Source organism: Callithrix jacchus, chromosome 4 (assembly GCF_049354715.1).
Source record: "Callithrix jacchus isolate 240 chromosome 4, calJac240_pri, whole genome shotgun sequence".
NCBI lineage: Eukaryota > Metazoa > Chordata > Mammalia > Primates > Cebidae > Callithrix > Callithrix jacchus.
Genome location: NC_133505.1, coordinates 23,949,023 through 23,965,551, shown reverse-complemented (window position 1 = coordinate 23,965,551; position 16,529 = coordinate 23,949,023). Strand labels below are relative to the sequence as shown.

The following is a 16,529-nucleotide window of genomic DNA, read 5'->3' as shown; positions in this document are numbered from 1 at the left end:
ATCCCTCTGCAATTCTAACTTGATTCCAAAGCAACTAATTCCAGTTGATTATTGTGCTATTGTCCTCAGTTTGCCCCTCCTGATTGCTTTCTGCCCTTCTCCTGGGCCCCAGGCATCCACTTTGACAAACAGCATCAGCCAGTTTCCCTATCCCTGGTGTCTGGAGAGAAAGGGAGGTACTGGCAGGAGACTGGAGAAGGAAGAGGTCAGATCAGGGTGGGACCAGCATGTCCCCTTCCCACTCAATCCCTGCCAGGCCTCTGTGGTGGCCCTGTCTTAGTGTCTCCACAGCCAGTGGAGACAGCTCTGCCAGTTCCTTCAGGCCTAGGACTTATTTCAAGTTCCTGAGCCCTAGACTTTCCCTTATCACTTCCTCAACTCTGTCCCCAGCTCTGTAAACGGTGCTTCCATTAAACTCCCTTTATTCAATCCCTGAGACAGTTACCAATACTGATCAGGATGCACACATTTAACATTTAACTTGGGCACAAGCACTGCATACGCACACATGTGCACACCCTCTCTCTGTTATATGAAGAGTGTGGCTTCGAAATCAGACACACTTAAATAAACAGGCATGCCACGACTGCCCAGTTCATTGGGATTCTTCAGTCTCTGTGAATCTGAGTTAATTCCTCTGGAAAATGAGACCAGAATCTATACCTCCCAGAGTGATGATGAAGCTGAACTGAACTTACATTCCTGGTGTGCCTTTCCCTCATCTACTCATTCAGCATCATGCAAACATCCCAGCTCCACTCGGCTATCCCCCTTTGAGCTTGCTTAGGTCTAGTTGTCTGACCTGCTTCCAGGTATAGTATCTTTTTCAGGCTAGGACTTGGGTGGTCCTGCTCACACGTCTAAGCATTTTGCCATAGGACTCCACCCTCACCACTTCCTTATCAGAAGGGATGGATATGCTATTTCCAAAGGAGATTGAGGAGGTAAAGAGATGGGTGAAATGATTTCTTCATGTTTGCCCCAGCCCCAGTAGAACCTCCATGAGGAGCGGGGTATCTATGCCCCCGACCACTGCCATTCTCTTGAAGGAAATCTCACTCAACACATAGTTTCTGAATTGCTTTTCTGCGTGTGTGATGTGCCTGAAATGACAATGGCAATGACCCGGGTTGGGGGAGGTTGGAAAAAAAAACAGTGGAGGAAGTCACTATGGGCACAGAATCAACCCGCTGTGCCTTGCATGCAACAGCTTAGACGGAAATAGACTCACTTCTCAAATTGATGAATTGGCAGCTGGGCTTCCAGCTGCTGGGCGTTCCCATCCTGGTTGAAAATCCTGTGTGACATTGGCCGTAAGTGATAAACCATGGAAAGCAGTGCTAATAAGATCTTGTTCCTCCATCGGTTCTCAAAACATTGCCCCAATGAGCACAGCTATGCATGATTAATGATGGTGGAGAATGAATGCAGAGTTATCATTTCAGAAGCAAGGGAAAAGTTGCACGCATCCCCCAAATTTCTGGAAAAAAGGAAATGAATTCAGAAAATGCAAGCAAAGGCAGAAGGGGAAGATACTTATTCAAGATTTGCTACTAGAGATTTCACTTTTAAGATGCTTTTCAGCAAAACAAGCAAACAAAACAGAAACATTTAGATTGCTTTCATGAACTATATAAAAGTAAATAGACACATAAAAGGAGGTTAAAAGAAAGAATTTCAACCACTTTCTTGCCAAAGAACTTTTAAAAATGAAGTATGTTGTTTTTAACAATTCCGAAATAGTCAATAAAATGTTTAGAAATAGTCGATAAAACCTTGTTTAGAACTCAATTTTCAAATTAAATCTATTTCTTTAACTTAAAAAAACAAGTTTAAAAAAAGATTAAATGGTGAGTAATAAACGCTGAGATTGGCCGCATATTCAGCAAATGAACCTCCTCAAATCATAAGTGCTGCATCCATTTCGCTATGACTAGTGATGGCCAGAGCTGTTTGTGTTTGTATGGTCATTCAGACTGATGATGAAGACAGGCAAAATGAACAGATCATCCATGGCCATTCATTGGAGAAGCGTGCAGCTCTGTCTCATAAATAAGACCTACTGTCATTTTTTCCCTAATTGTACAAGCAGCACACGGCCACTTCCCAAAACTGAAAAACAAGGAAAAATCACGAAACAAAGAAAACTCAAGCAGTTGATAATTTCATCTATAGTCCAAACTACTTAAAGGCTGAGGCAGGAGGATTGCTTGAGCCCAGGAGTTCAAGGCTGCGGTGAGCTATGATAATGCCACTGTACTCCAGCCTGGGAAACCACCAAGACCTTTTCTCTAAAATGATAATAATAACACTAATAACGGATTCACATTTCAAAGGTACTCATTGCTAACATTATGGAGTATTCATTTCCATGTTTTTCCAGTTCTTATTTCATAAAATAAGTAAAGAAATAAGATATAAATATTATAAATATAAATAATAATGTATGGCTCTAAATAAAGAATATAAAATGTAAATAAAGTGAATATAAAGCCCTATAATATGATTTCATTTTCTTTCATTACATGGCTCTACCATAATTGACTTTATCCATCTCCAATTACTGGTCATGTATATCTTTTCAACTTTTTCCTGTTGTTTTTTTTTTCCTTTTTTTGAGACAGGGTCTCACTCTGTCACCCAGACTGGAGTACAATGGCACAATCTCAGCTCACTGTATCCTCTGCCTTCCCATGATTCTCCTGCCTCAGCCTCCCAAGTAGCTGGGGTGGCAGGTGTGTGCCACTACCTCCTGGCTAATTTTTGTATTTTTAGTAGAGACAGGTGGTTTCACCATGCTGGCCAGGCTGGTCTCAAACTCCTGACCTCAAATGATCAACCCGCCTCAGCCTCCCAACATGCTGGGATTACAGGTGTGAGACACTGTGCCTGGCCCCATTTTTCTCTGTTTCAAAACCAATGAAGTTCCTTTTCTAATGTTTAAAAGAATTCAGTCTGCTGACCCTAACTGAAGATAAAAACTGAAAAACTAAACAACCAAACCCCAAGCCAACCTTCTACAGATTTTCCTTGTTATTTGAGGCCCCAGGACCTTTGCATGTGCCCTTCCCTCCATCTGAAATGCTCCTTCCTTCTGCTCATCGCCTACAAACCCCTGGCTTTTGGTGGAGGGCACTTTACTTAGTTCCACTTTTTCCTTAAAGAGAAAGAACTTAGATGCCATTCCCAGGAGGGAATAACACTTTCTCCCCTCACTCAGTGTTCCTCAAGTACAAGGCAAGAATACGCAGCATTAGGGCGCCCCCTTGCTCCGGTGGACGGCCACGCTAGAGCTTTCACGGGACCTCCTTCTCCTGGCCTCTTGCTGTTTGGGACTCGACATTGGAGATTGGTTGTAGTAACACTTCTGGCTGGCCAAACATTCATTCTGCAGACTCAGTTACCCTCTTGCAGTAAACCACAGGTCTTCACATGGACAGGAGGACTGCAAAGGCCGGAAGTTCCATGTTTCATTCTTCAGACTGGCTTAAGTCATTTTAAGTCTTAAGTGGATATTTCCATACCTAGCTGACTTCTACATGTAATTCTCAGGGTTCAGAACTGAGACAGGATCCAAAAGTCTTCCTTGGACCATATCTTTCATAACAGAATTAACCTTTTCTACCTACATTTTCTAGCACTGAATCATAATTATTTGCTCACATGTGCATATCCCATTTGAGTCTAAGGCCTCCTTGAGGCAGATATCAGCACTTACTCTTCTCTTTATTTCCAGCACCTAGCATAATATCTTGGCATATAGGAACACTTAGTAAAAAATCTGTTAAATGAGAAGATCTCCAATTGTTAACCATGTCATATATTATTAAACAATTAGATAAATTTTTATCTGAAAAGTTTCCCTAGAAATAACAGAACATCAGACGAATTTTTATCCCAAAGGTTTCCTTAGAAATAACAGATTATTATAATCATAAGACATCCCTAGAATGGTGATTCTCACATGTTCACGTGTTTCAGAATCATCTGGAGCGGAGAACACCTGCTGCGCCACCCTTGAGTTTCTGGTTAGTAGTTTTGAGCCCCAGAACTTTCATTTCTCTTTTTTTTTTTTTTTTTTTTTTTTTTTTTTGCGACAGAGTTTCACTCTTGTTACCCAGGCCGGAATGCAATGGCGCGATCTCGGCTCACCGCAACCTCCGCCTCCTGGGTTCAGGCAATTCTCCTGCCTCAGCTCCCTGAGTAGCTGGGATTACAGGCATGCGCCACCATGCCCAGCTAATTTTTTGTATTTTTAGTAGAGACGGGGTTTCACCATGTTGACCAGGATGGTCTTGATCTGTTGACCTCGTGATCCACCCGCCTCGGCCTCCCAAAGTGCTGGGATTACAGGGGTGAGCCACCGCGCCTGGCCCAGAACTTACATTTCTAACATGCTCTCAGGTGATGTTGATGCCCTGGTCTAGGAACCACATTTTGAAAACTACTGTCCGAGAACAATCATTCTCAAATGACTATCAGAATCACTTCTGTTACAGTTTGCCAGGAGTACATTTTTAAATATTAAAAAGCATTACCTCTGTGTTTGCTAAATTTCCACATGCGCACATATGACTACGATACTCCAACCTGGAAGGTGGATGCAGAAATCAAATATTTCATACATGAATCTGTGGTAGCAAATGCATCCACAGATAATTGAAAATCGCTGGACTTGGGCCACACTTACAAGCTAACTTTAGAATGACATGTAAAAAAGAATTTCCTGGCCATATTTTCTGTGACTCATTCTGTAACTGTGAATCATTGAGTAACTAACAATTTTCTGGGGAAATCTACTCCAAGATACCTTATGGTATCTTGGTTTAGCCTAAACTTCAGTATTTAATTCCTGATTTTATCATGCCCTATAGGACTGTTCTTCTGAACTTTCTGATCAGAATGCAGCAAGTCTCAGGGCAGCAATCGCTTCACCAACAAATATTAATTAGACACTCACTAAGGGAAAACCACTCTGGAAGCCCCAAAGTGGAGAGAAAGAGGCAAAATATTTAGTTGTCTGGAAATATCTTATTAGCTGGTTGGGAAGATAGAAAATAGATACCTTTTTTAAAAGGCATTCTTGATAACAAATGATAGTTATTCAAAGATTGATGCAGATGAGAAAAGCTAAGTTAACTCTGAGGGAGAGGAGGATGGATTTCTCAAAGCTGGAGAAGTAAAGAGAAGCCATTTGAAGAAGAAGGTACTGCAGCGTTACGTCTGAAGATAGAATTGAAGAGGCAAGATCATACCTAGAATCACGTTCCAAAGAGAGCTTGAGACCCAAGCCAATTATAGAAGAACAGGTCTAGTGATAGACACAGGACATCTTGACTTCCATAAAAACAACAAGGGCGTCGTCTCTGTCAATTAGCTACTGGCTCTCTTCTGCAGATGACATTGCTCTGGAATAGTATGAGTCTGATTCCTCAGTACCATCTGGCACTTTTCTGGCTAAGAGCAGCTCTTGTTCTGAAATGTAAAAATGGTAGTAGTTAAAACAGCACAGAGGAAAGGGTGGCCTGTGCTTATCCACATGGCTTAGCATATAGGAGTCAATAACTACGGAATGTTGTGGAAAACACATTCATTTTGATGAGCCCTGAGGCCCTGGAATGCCTTTCTCCAGTAGGTGATAAAATTGCTGATTGTTGTCTTTGGGAGAAGTTAATGTGGAAATTAAATGTGCCCATGAAGAATAATAGGCCTTTTGATGCATTTCTGGACAAGGCATGTGTGTTACTGCCTCTTCCTTCACTTGATGTAGCAAACACTAATGATAATATTGGGGTGTTCCTTAGTTATTGAAAACCATGTGAAACATCCTAAAATCATTCTGTAAGGTAATCTTCTGTTTATTTCTATATCATGTAAATGTGGCACCACACCTGAAACCAGAAATAGAAAATATTGAAAATGTTGAAATCAAACACAGCACACACTGAGATGAGACACGACTGTTAGAGTGTCCGCACTAGTGACATCAAAGTCTAGCTGTGGATGAATAGGATACTGAAATGGTTAATTATTAATTATTGTCTTGGAGCCTTCATGCTTTCATAAAATCATCTGCCCACGTCTGCAGCTTTGGCTGAGGGACATAATCAGACCCCTGTGCCTTTATCAATAGATTCACCTCTTCCAGGAAGCAGCTCTGTGGGCATAACGGACACAACTAAATCTTGGGAAATCAGATTCTCTCTCAGAGGAAATTGGGTTTGGCTCACTGAGAGATTGTGTCCATTACCAGTGTGAGTCAAAACAAAATCATGCAGACTTGAGGCCAGTGGTCATATTGAGCCCTGAGCAGAGGAGCCAGTCTTTGGGGGAAGAAGGCTAAAGATATGCCAGACAGGAAAGCTGCCATGTGACTTTCCAGTTCTTGTGGGATGCAGCAGACACCCAACACTTTGTTTCTCATGGGTACATAACAGGAAGCTGACCATGGCTGCCGCAGGGCCCGCCATATGCAGCAGAGCTTATTCGTGGTAGCATCAGCTATGCAGCCCAGTGAGTCCATGGGTTTGGTTTGAGTATCTGCTTGAGTCAATGTTCATAATCCTCTTCCATACTTTTTTCCTGGAAAAGCTACTTTTTTGTTGTTGTTATATCTCTACATTTATTTAAATTTTTCTCTTTTTTTATTGTACTTTAGGTTCTAAGGTACATGTGCAGATCATGCAGGATTGTTGCATAGGTACATACATAGCAAGGTGGTTTGCTGCCTTCATCTCCCCATCACCTATATCTGGTATTTCTCCCCTCTTTATCCCTCTCCACCCTCGCCATCCCCAGCTGTTCCTCCCCTAGCCCCCCAATACTGACCGCAGTGTGTGATGCTCCCCTCCCTATGTCCACGTGTTCTAATTGTTCAACATTCGCCGTTTTTTTGTTTTTTTTTTTTGAGACAGTTTCCTCTTGTTGCCCAGGCTGGAGTGAAATGAAGCAATCTCATTGCAACTTCCACCTCCCGGATTCAAGCAATTCTCCTACCTCTGCCTCCCAAGTAGTTGGGATTACAGGCATGCGCCACCACCACTGGCTAATTTTGTATTTTTAGTAGAGATTGAGTTTCTCCATGTTGGTCAGGCTGGTCTCGAACTCCCGACCTCAAGTGATGGGAGGCCCACCTTGGCCTCCCAAAGTGCTAGGATTATAGGCATGAGCCACAGTACATTGCCCAAAATGAATCTTTATAGCTTTTAAGTGAATAGATGCCAGAGCTGGATCCAAATGGAATCACACTGGTCTCCTCCTGAAACAGGAGACCTTCAGAATATGTGTGAGATCAGCTGGCAGCACCCTGAGGCTGCTCTGTGGCAATGGTGTGAATGCCACAGGCACTGATTTCTGTAGCCATGAACTTTTCAGGGGATATCTGTCCTCCCTATAAAGATTAGTAAAATCTCCGGGCAAGATGACCATTCTTTACATTCACATGGCCTCCAGGAGCATCAGTCTGGACTCAGGAGTCCTCAGGAATGCAGCGCCTCATGGCTTTTTTTTTTTTAATTTTTTATTGCATTTTAGGTTTTGGGGTACATGTGCAGAACATGCATGACAGTTGCATAGGTACACACATAGCAGTGTGTTTTGCTTCCTTTCTCCCCTTCACCCACATTTGTCATTTCTCCCCAGGCTATCCCTCCCCAGCTCCCCCTCCCGCTGGCCCTCCCCTTTTCCCCCCAATAGACCCCAGTGTTTAGTACTCCCCTCCCTGTGTCCATGTGTTCTCATTTTTCATCATCCGCCTGTGAGTGAGAATATGCGGTATTTCATTTTCTGTTCTTGTGTCAGTTTGCTGAGAATGATGTTCTCCAGATTCATCCATGTTTGGCTAAAGGCTTTTGACAAAATGCTGGGACGGGGGCGTGGCTGTGGGAGGGGCATGGCTGTGGAGTAGGCATGGCTAATAAATAAACATTCATAGCAGCTGGAGGCTATTTTCATCTCCTTCTCAAATTCTCCGAGAGGTTCCATCATAAATTCTGTGTTAACTCTCCAGAAAAATCTTCCTACCTCTCTCCTGTTCCCACTCACCCTTAACCCACTTCACCTCATCCTGGCCTAGGCACCATTTCATTTCATCCACATAGCCCATCAGATAGCCCTTTGTGGTTAAATGTACCTACTATGGCATAGTAGTATTTTTGAAACAATTAACTGATTCTTTTTTCTTCTGATATTTGTCCTCTTCCTTCCGTTTATCCTCCACTCCCATTCACTTCCCCCACTCCTATCAGGCAGATGGTCTGTTCTGGATTCACTGTCTCAAGGAAGGGCAGAAGGTAGAAGTGATCTATTGATTTAGCTTTGATATTTACCAAAGCCTCCAACAATTAAGGAGATTACATCAAAATGCCTCAATAGCATACTTTAAAGGGAGGTAAAATGTCCGCAGACCTCTCAGGAAGGGGAGATCATACCACTCCAACACAGGGCCTCAACAAAGTAAACAGACTTCAAAGAGAAACAGTTCCAAAGCCCTGAATTTCCTCTTTGGACAAATAGGCACAGCAAAGATCTGTTGGACTTTAGGTACAATGAAGATGCCAGCATTTCTAATGTGGGTAAACTGGCTTCTCTCTGCATGTTGGGCTCCATGATTCTGTTGGAACTCTAAGAAGGAAAGATTACAACAGCAACTGAGATGAAATTTTCTGCTATCCTCATGGCAATAGAGTGTTAGGGTCTGAATGGGTTTCATGGGAAGGAAATAAGTAAAGTAACAAGTGTGTTTTTTAAACTTGAGTCTTAAACACTTGCAGTATCTGTAATGTATCATCTTTTAATCAATAGACCCTAACAGCTGGAGGGGAAATGATGTGTCTGAGTTCTCTCACAGACACTCTGGAGCAGGTATCCCCTGTGTGCCAGGAACCCTGCTGGCAAAAACACACTAACCTATTTAGAAACAACTCTGTTTCTCTTGAAAGCTGTTCATTTAATATCTGTGGCACATGGTTAGGTGCCAAGGTCTTTCAAAGGCTTAACAATGTCCACTGTTTATAACTGCTTATCATACATACTTAAGAGAGAGTGACACTTCTTGTTATTATCTCAATTTATTTCATTTGTTTGCTTCCATTTAAATCTGCTTTCTTTATTTCTTCTTTCTTTCCTTCTTTCCTTTTTTCTTTCTTTCTTTCCTTCAACAGGAGCCTATTCTTATCTCCTGAAATATCATGTAAAGCAGTAGGTATATAGATAAGAGAAAAGTACACATTCAACAACAACAAAACATCCCATTTTTAAAAATGGCACAGTGGAGGTGGGCAAGTGTCTGGTGTGAGATGGTAAAATAAGCACATGAGTGTGCCACTGCCCTTAGCAGGTGTCCCGCTCAAACGACTGTATGGAAGTTCAAAAAGAAATTAATCTTTAGCAATGAAGAAACTGGGAGCAATGAAGGTCTTTCATAGATGGGAGACTTCAATGCATTTCTTGAATATGGAAGCAGATGAGAACATGGAGCAGAGGAAACCAAAGCCCAGTTATGTGTATGAGGGGACTTCAGGGGAAGTGGCTGCCAGTCAGCCAGCATTTAGGCTAGGGTTACTGGTTACACTCCCACATAGGGCAAAGGGCACCAGGTTTTTAACTCCTAAAGAGGGGGAAAGAGTGGCAAGAGATTCTTCACTAAAACAAATGGATAAGCTAGCTGGGGAAGAATTTGTGTTTTAGTGGGGATGTTGATCTAAGAGGAAAGCTCCCCTTGTTCTGGCATTTGGTGGGTGGAGATGAAGCAAAATGTCTCATCTCAGGCTGATTCCCACACATGTACATCCTGAAGCAAAATCTGTCAGTTAGTCCTGCACATTTGCACAGATGTCCTTGTTGGCCTTCCCATTCAGGGGCAGTACCTCTTAAGAAACATATCATCAACCCAAATTAAAAAGGAACTTGCACTAGATAGTTATTATTATAAAACAAATCCATCACTCGTCAATGTGAATGTACACAAAAGATTATCAGACATTTGAGGACAACCACCAGCAGGAAATTAAGAAAAAAAGACCAAATAGTCTCAAAGGATAAGAAATAATTAAAAAACTGGAAGAAATTTTAAAACTTGTTAATAGCTATCTTGAAAGAAATTTGAGAAGATATTGCATTTATAAAACAAGAACAGTCTGACTGAGAAAAGAACAAAGAACACAGAAGAGTTCTTATAAATTAATCTCCAAAATATGAATTTCAGAAGAATAGCTGAAATATAAAGTCAAAATACTTTCCTAGAGCTTAAAGCAAATGGTAAAGAGATAGCAAATTTGAAGGATAAAGGCAAGAGTCATAGAGAATTAATACAGGAGTTGCAGAAATCCATCAGGTAGCTAAGAGGAATTATAGAGAAAGAGAACAGAAAATGAATGGGACAATTTTTTAAAGAAATAAATAGTAGGATACACTTCACATTTGATGAATCCATTGAGTACTCAACAGGATGAATGAAAATAACTACTGAGCCAATACATCCTCTTGAAGTTTCAGAACACCAAACATTAAAAAAAAATCATAAAGCTTCTAAAGACAAATTTAGGGTTCCATTTAACTTGTCTTTAGTCATATTAGCCAGAAGGTAATGAAACAATGTGTTCCAGGTTGTAAGGGGAAAAAAATCATTTGAGCCTAAAATTCTATGTCCAAACTATCTTTGCAGTATGAGAGGAAAATAAAACTATTTTCAAATAAAGACCTAGATGATATACCACACTTCCTGTCTGAGGAAGTCTTCGAGTATATATGTTAGTAAAACAAGGAGAAAAACAGAAAGATGACATGGAATCCAGGGCTAGACTTTCATCCTGGAGGTCACTAATAGGAAGCTCAAGGATGGTGGCTGTGCAGCTGATCTGGACAACAACAGGTCCAGGATAGGACAGTCTGGGAGAGACCCTATCCTGGGGCACCATGAAAGAATAAAGGGATTCTGTATCCAGACTATTGAAGGTCTGGATATATTTGAGATTATGATAGAGAGTTGAGAGCCTTTTCTTAAAAAGAAAAAAAATAACTCAATTAGAAGCCTACCTGGTATTTTTTAAAGCCAGAGCCCTAAAATCAGGGGAACAAAAATAACACTTGATTTTAAGTGACTGATAAAATGTAAGAACAGAAAATCGATGTGACCTTGAAGCTGGGAACACTCCACTTCAAGTAGCTCTGGTGTCACAACCTGAGACCTATCGGGCAGGAAATGTCATCATTAGCTCCTTACTTGGCACTGCAGTCAACATTTACACAGTCTTAATAATGTCAATGCCACTTATTAGTTTTCCAGTTTTAGAATCCACCAAGATATGAAGCACAGGAGATTTAATTATGATCACAGAATAGAAGAGAAATGTTATCAACTTTGACAAAGTAAAAGCTCAGCAGCAGCTGACAGGAGATGGGAAGTGAAACTGACAAGACAGGGAAGAGGAGGAGTGAAGGTCTTATCATTGTTAGTTAAGAGAGAAAGTTTACGGAATAAGAAGAGGGGCTTTATTAATATTATGCAATCATCGATGAATTAAAAACAAAAAATGTTGAAAAGTGGGGAGAAAAGGAGGTAGGGCATGTATAAGTAAGATAAATCTTCGTCTCTCATAGCAGTGGTCAATAGATCTTGATCAAAAGAATCACTTAAAGTTCTTTACTGCAAACAGCAGAACTCAGGATGAGTAAGCAAAGAAGAACCTTTCTAGTAGAGTATCGGTAACTCACAGAATCCTCTAGAAGTTCATGGTCAAGCAATTTCACATAATGCCAAGCCCAACTCCACTGCCAAAGTGGGCACAGCAGTGGCAGCATTAGACTCATAGAAATGGAAAAGCAAATGTCAGCTTCTCAGTTGGCTCTGGAGGAAACTGGTACATATGAGCTGCTCTAGGGAAATCCCTCTATCACCACTCCAGCAGCTGGTGCAGCCCCTGAGGCCCCTCCAACAACACTGAAGCCTGGATGGCAGAAATTCTGCTGCTATCCCCTCCAAACAAACAGTGCTCCAAGTAGAACTGAAGCACTACTACCACGCTCACCAAAAGAAGTGGACTTCTGACACAGGACTCCCTACTCTGTCCCCTCCTATGTCATAGCCCAGTGCTGTGTGGTGACTCAGCAGAACCTACGTCACAGTCGGCTTCCTTCCAGCAAGCGGGGCAGAGAATGAGTTTTGGCTTCTACCTTAGAGATGTGTGAGACCCAGAGCATAACATAGAAAACTCTTCAAATAGAGAAAGGTATTCGAAAGACACTGGACATCAGAAACCTGGCAAAAGCCCACCACACTCAAAAAATTAAGCAATCAAATTATTGGTTTTCAAAAAAGTATTGAGTTTTGTTTTTGTTTTTGGTGGACATAGCATTTGATCACCAGAAAAATTAAAAGGAGAAACAGTTTTATATTTACATAGTGGAATTGAGGGTAGTGAGGGCCACGCCGAAGATGGAAGGCGTTCAGTATAAATCCTACACACCATTTTGTATGCTGTGTACATGGGTTACTTGGATGACTTTTAATTTATAATTTTTAAACTTACCCCTAAAACACTTTAACCATGCTATAGACTCAAATACTAAAAACTCTACTGGCCTCACTCACTATATATAAATTCCTACTAAAAAAAAAATAGTCTTCTTATGTTGTTGCCATTTATACACCAGCCAAAGCCATGTTGGTATTGAACTTACTAGAAACCTTTTCTTTTCCCATAAGCAGGGATTGTCTTCTATTTCAAGGGAGAATCTTTTTAAATATAGTCTGTTGTCTTGAAGGAAATATAGGTTTGAAAGTACATCTCCTGGGAAATGGTGCTAAAGCTGAGAAGGTTTTTTGTGACGCAGCAGTTTTTCAAGGTGGAGAGAGAACCTGAACTGCCAAGAACAAGTCCCTGAGCTCAGCAAGTCCAGCTTCGTGGAAACTGCCTCCTCCTTCAAAAGCAGATGCAGAAACTACTATCTGCTTCCCCACGCTTTCCTGATACATTTCCTATATTCTGCCTAGAAAATGAGCTGATGCTATCTGGTTTTCTTCCCTTTTTTTCTGCTTTGTTGCTTATAAGAGGTTTTGTTGGTTTTTTTTTTTTTAATAAAAGCTAGTCTTTACTATGTGCCTATCATTTTCCAGGCAGATTTTCATTCTTTCTTTTATTCATTTATTTAGCTACCTCACTGAGCACCTGTTCTGAACCAGGCATTGTGCTAAGTGCTGGGGATGCAGCAATGGACAACATAGGTCATGTCTGAACACACTACAGTTGTGTAGCACAGCATAGTGGTTAAGCCCACGAGGCTGGACACAAGCTTAGGGGTTCAGTCTCTCATTACCATGAACTAGTTATTTGTGTTCACCATGAACTAGTGATTTAAATCACTTACCTTGCATCTCTGTTTGTTGTTCTAAAGTGATAGAAAAATTTCAAAAACGGGAACATTATTCATCTCAAGAGATTGTTGTGAGGATGAAATGATATATCTTTGTAAACCCTTGGCACAGTATTTCAATGATGGGCAATTAGCAGAAATGGGAAATTATGACAGAATTATACAGAAATAAGCACTAGAATCCATTGTAAGGGGAGCAAAAGGCCATGTATTCTTGCCTGGGTGGGTCACAGAAGGCTTCCTAGAGGAAGTAAGATCTATGCTAAGGACAAACAAGTGAGCAAAATTATTAGTCGAGAAAAGAGGAGCAGGACGTTTTAGCTGGAGGAATAAGGTTGAGATTAGGGTTTTAAGTATGCGACTCCCAGTTATGTTCTGTGTGGCTGACTATGGAGCATTGGTCCAAGAAGGAAGCAGAGCCAAATCAGGGGCTTACAGATAGCATTTTTAAAAACCAAGAACTATGAAAGTAATTTCAACTAGGTAATATTTTGATCAGGCCAGCTTGTAGACGTATCACTCTGGATCAGATCTACTTGTAGAAATATCCATTTGGCTACAGTGTGAAGTGTGGATCAAAAAGAAAACACAAGGGACAATAAAACTCATTCAAAGGCTTAGATTGATCCAGGAAGAAAATAGTGATGGCCAGTACAGAGTATAGTGGGGACATCAGGATGCAAAAGCCACAAATCTGGGCAAAAGATGTAGTGTGTGGGAAGAGGAAGACAAAAGGGTCAAAGATGCTTCCATTGATGGATGGTTCCATCCTTCTGTTGATGAAAGCATTTACTGAGGTAGAGAGCTGAGTAAGAGAAACATATTTTGGGGTGAAAGCAATGAGTTTGTGTGTGTTGAGTTTGAGATGCAGGTAGGACATCCAAGTGAAGATATCTAGTAAGCAGTGAAAATTATATCTGAAGCCCATGGGAGATCTGGGCTGGAGACAAGGTAAGATAATTTACTAGCATTTCCTACCCAAGATGTTTCTATTTATTTTTGAGAAAATTGCCAATGGCTTCATGCTCTGGGACACAAAGAAAATTATCATAGATTTTCTTTGCTCGGTGAAGAGTATCTTGGTTGGTTCCTAACTTAGATAAATGTGAGCCTTACTGTCTTATTAGAGGGAGATAATAACTCCTTTGTATAAAAATAAATGTCTTTTAAACTCTGCCTATGCCATCCAAGAGAGTATGTGCTTTGATGGGAGAGATTATCAGTCAAGATAAGCTAGTTTCTGCTATGGTAACAAATAGTCTGAACAATGCCTATGGCTTATGGCAGTAAAGGTTCTATTTCTCATGCCTGTTACATGTCCATTATGGGTTAGCAGTACCTATAATGACAAAGCAATCATATTTCTAACCTTGTCACTGCGTACCAGAAAGAAGCAGCAATGACACGCTCTTGCCTGGAAGTGAGTCACATCACATCTGCTCAAGTCATTGATCAGAACAGTCACATGGCCCCATGCAGTAACAAGAGGGCCAAGGAGTGCAGTAAGATCATATGCCTGGGAAGTAGAGAGCCAGAATTTCCTGGGAAATGCCATAAATGACTACCACAGAAGCGGCTGTGGGCCTGGGACCTATCCCAGCCCAGCTCTCATGCAACCGGCCTAGATACTGGCCAAATACGTGAACCAGTCTGTAACATCTTTAACACTTAAGGATCAAGAGAGAAGGATCACACACTCTGTCTCTGGAGCTCTAACACATGGGGCTGCTCCACTTCAAGACCTTCTGAGAAATAGTTCCCATTAGCACCCTTGGATGCAGCGGCTGGCACCACATCCAAACCGATTGAGCTTATCCAGCACAGGCAGTATGTCCCCCATGTGGACCTGTCTTCCACTGAAGCTTCCCCTACAGTTCTGAATAACCTCATTTCTTGAGTCATCTCAAGGGAAGACTCAAATGCTTCTGTGTATCTGTGTAGCCTTGTGCCATCAAAGATACTTCAGCATCCAGCTGCTCTGGTCCACCATGACCTTATGACATTATGTCATAAGTTGCGGACATCAGGAGGCAAAAGCCACAAATCTGGGCAAAAGATTTCGTGTGCAGAAAAAGGACTAACGCCAGTTCTTTTCCTACTGCTTTGACCCTGGGGCCCTAAAGAAGTACCTGAGGGAGCAAGAGGAATGAGTTTTAATCCTACAAGCTTTGTGCAACTTGAACGAAGGCCCCTTTCCTTCAGTGGAAACTTGAGAAGTTGAAAACCCACACTCACAGAGTAACTACTCTCAAAGATAACCCTCTACCCAATAAATAGTGGTCACTGTGGACATGAGGGTATGGCCCAGCCTCTGCTCAGCAGACAGCAGAAACCAAGATAGGGCCAGGCAGGATTGGACTTCCCCTCAGGAGGCCAGTTGGGTCTCTGAGACGCCAGGACCCATGAAGAGGAGGGGAGCAAAGGCCAGGCTAGGGAAGTGAGGGATGAATGGGTCAGGCGTCTGAATTTCCTGCACCAACTTGTGGTGCCCAAACAGTGCCCTGTGGACACTGATTGGGGTATGTTTGTTTGAACCTAAATTGTGTGGTGGATACCTAAATATATAAACGATTATTGATGACTTGGATGTAAAGGGGATTGTGCAGCAAAGGTGCACAGAAGAAGAGGATCCAGAACAAAAACTCAGTACCAACAACTTTAGGATGGGGACGAGGGAGCGGAGAAGACTCCAGAGACTGAGAAGTGTCCACGGAGCTAGAAAGAATTAATCAAAGTGTGGTTCTTGCAAGCCAAGGGAAGAGAGTGTTTCAAGAGAGTAAGATTAGTCAACATTTCTGAGAAGCCACAGAAGACAGTCATTTAGTAACTACGATGGCCCTGGTAAGCCGACCAGAGCAATTTCAGTGGAAGCATCAGTGTAGGAACCACAGAACCGGACATGGAAGATAACAAGGAGATGAGAAAGGAAAGGTAGAAAGTAAGCAATGTCACATACATTACTTTCAACCTTCACATCAGTCCTGTAAGCCAGGTATTGTTTTCTCCCCTTTAAAAAGTAGGAAAAAGAGAGTTGCCCAAGGTAGTCCAGCTGGGAGATGACGCAGCTAAGATTAAAACACAAGTCTGAGTGGCAGAAAGACAAAGTCCTTTCCACACACCACTGCCTCCCCAAGCACTTAGCCACCTGTGTATCTCTG

At 41.7% G+C, this 16,529-nt stretch overlaps 1 long non-coding RNA gene across 5 annotated transcripts in view; it reads right to left on the bottom strand.

The window, feature by feature from the left end:
* LOC118152797 (uncharacterized) overlaps window positions 1-16,529 on the bottom strand; it is a 189,659-nt gene that overhangs the window by 55,833 nt on the left and 117,297 nt on the right. For all 5 annotated transcript variants that reach the window (XR_008480523.2, XR_004741643.3, XR_008480521.2 and 2 more), the window contains 2 exons: window positions 5,256-5,475; window positions 1,232-1,480 (listed from right to left, as the gene is read on the bottom strand). This is a non-coding gene — a long non-coding RNA (uncharacterized LOC118152797). The remainder of the gene's footprint in view (window positions 1-1,231; window positions 1,481-5,255; window positions 5,476-16,529) is intronic.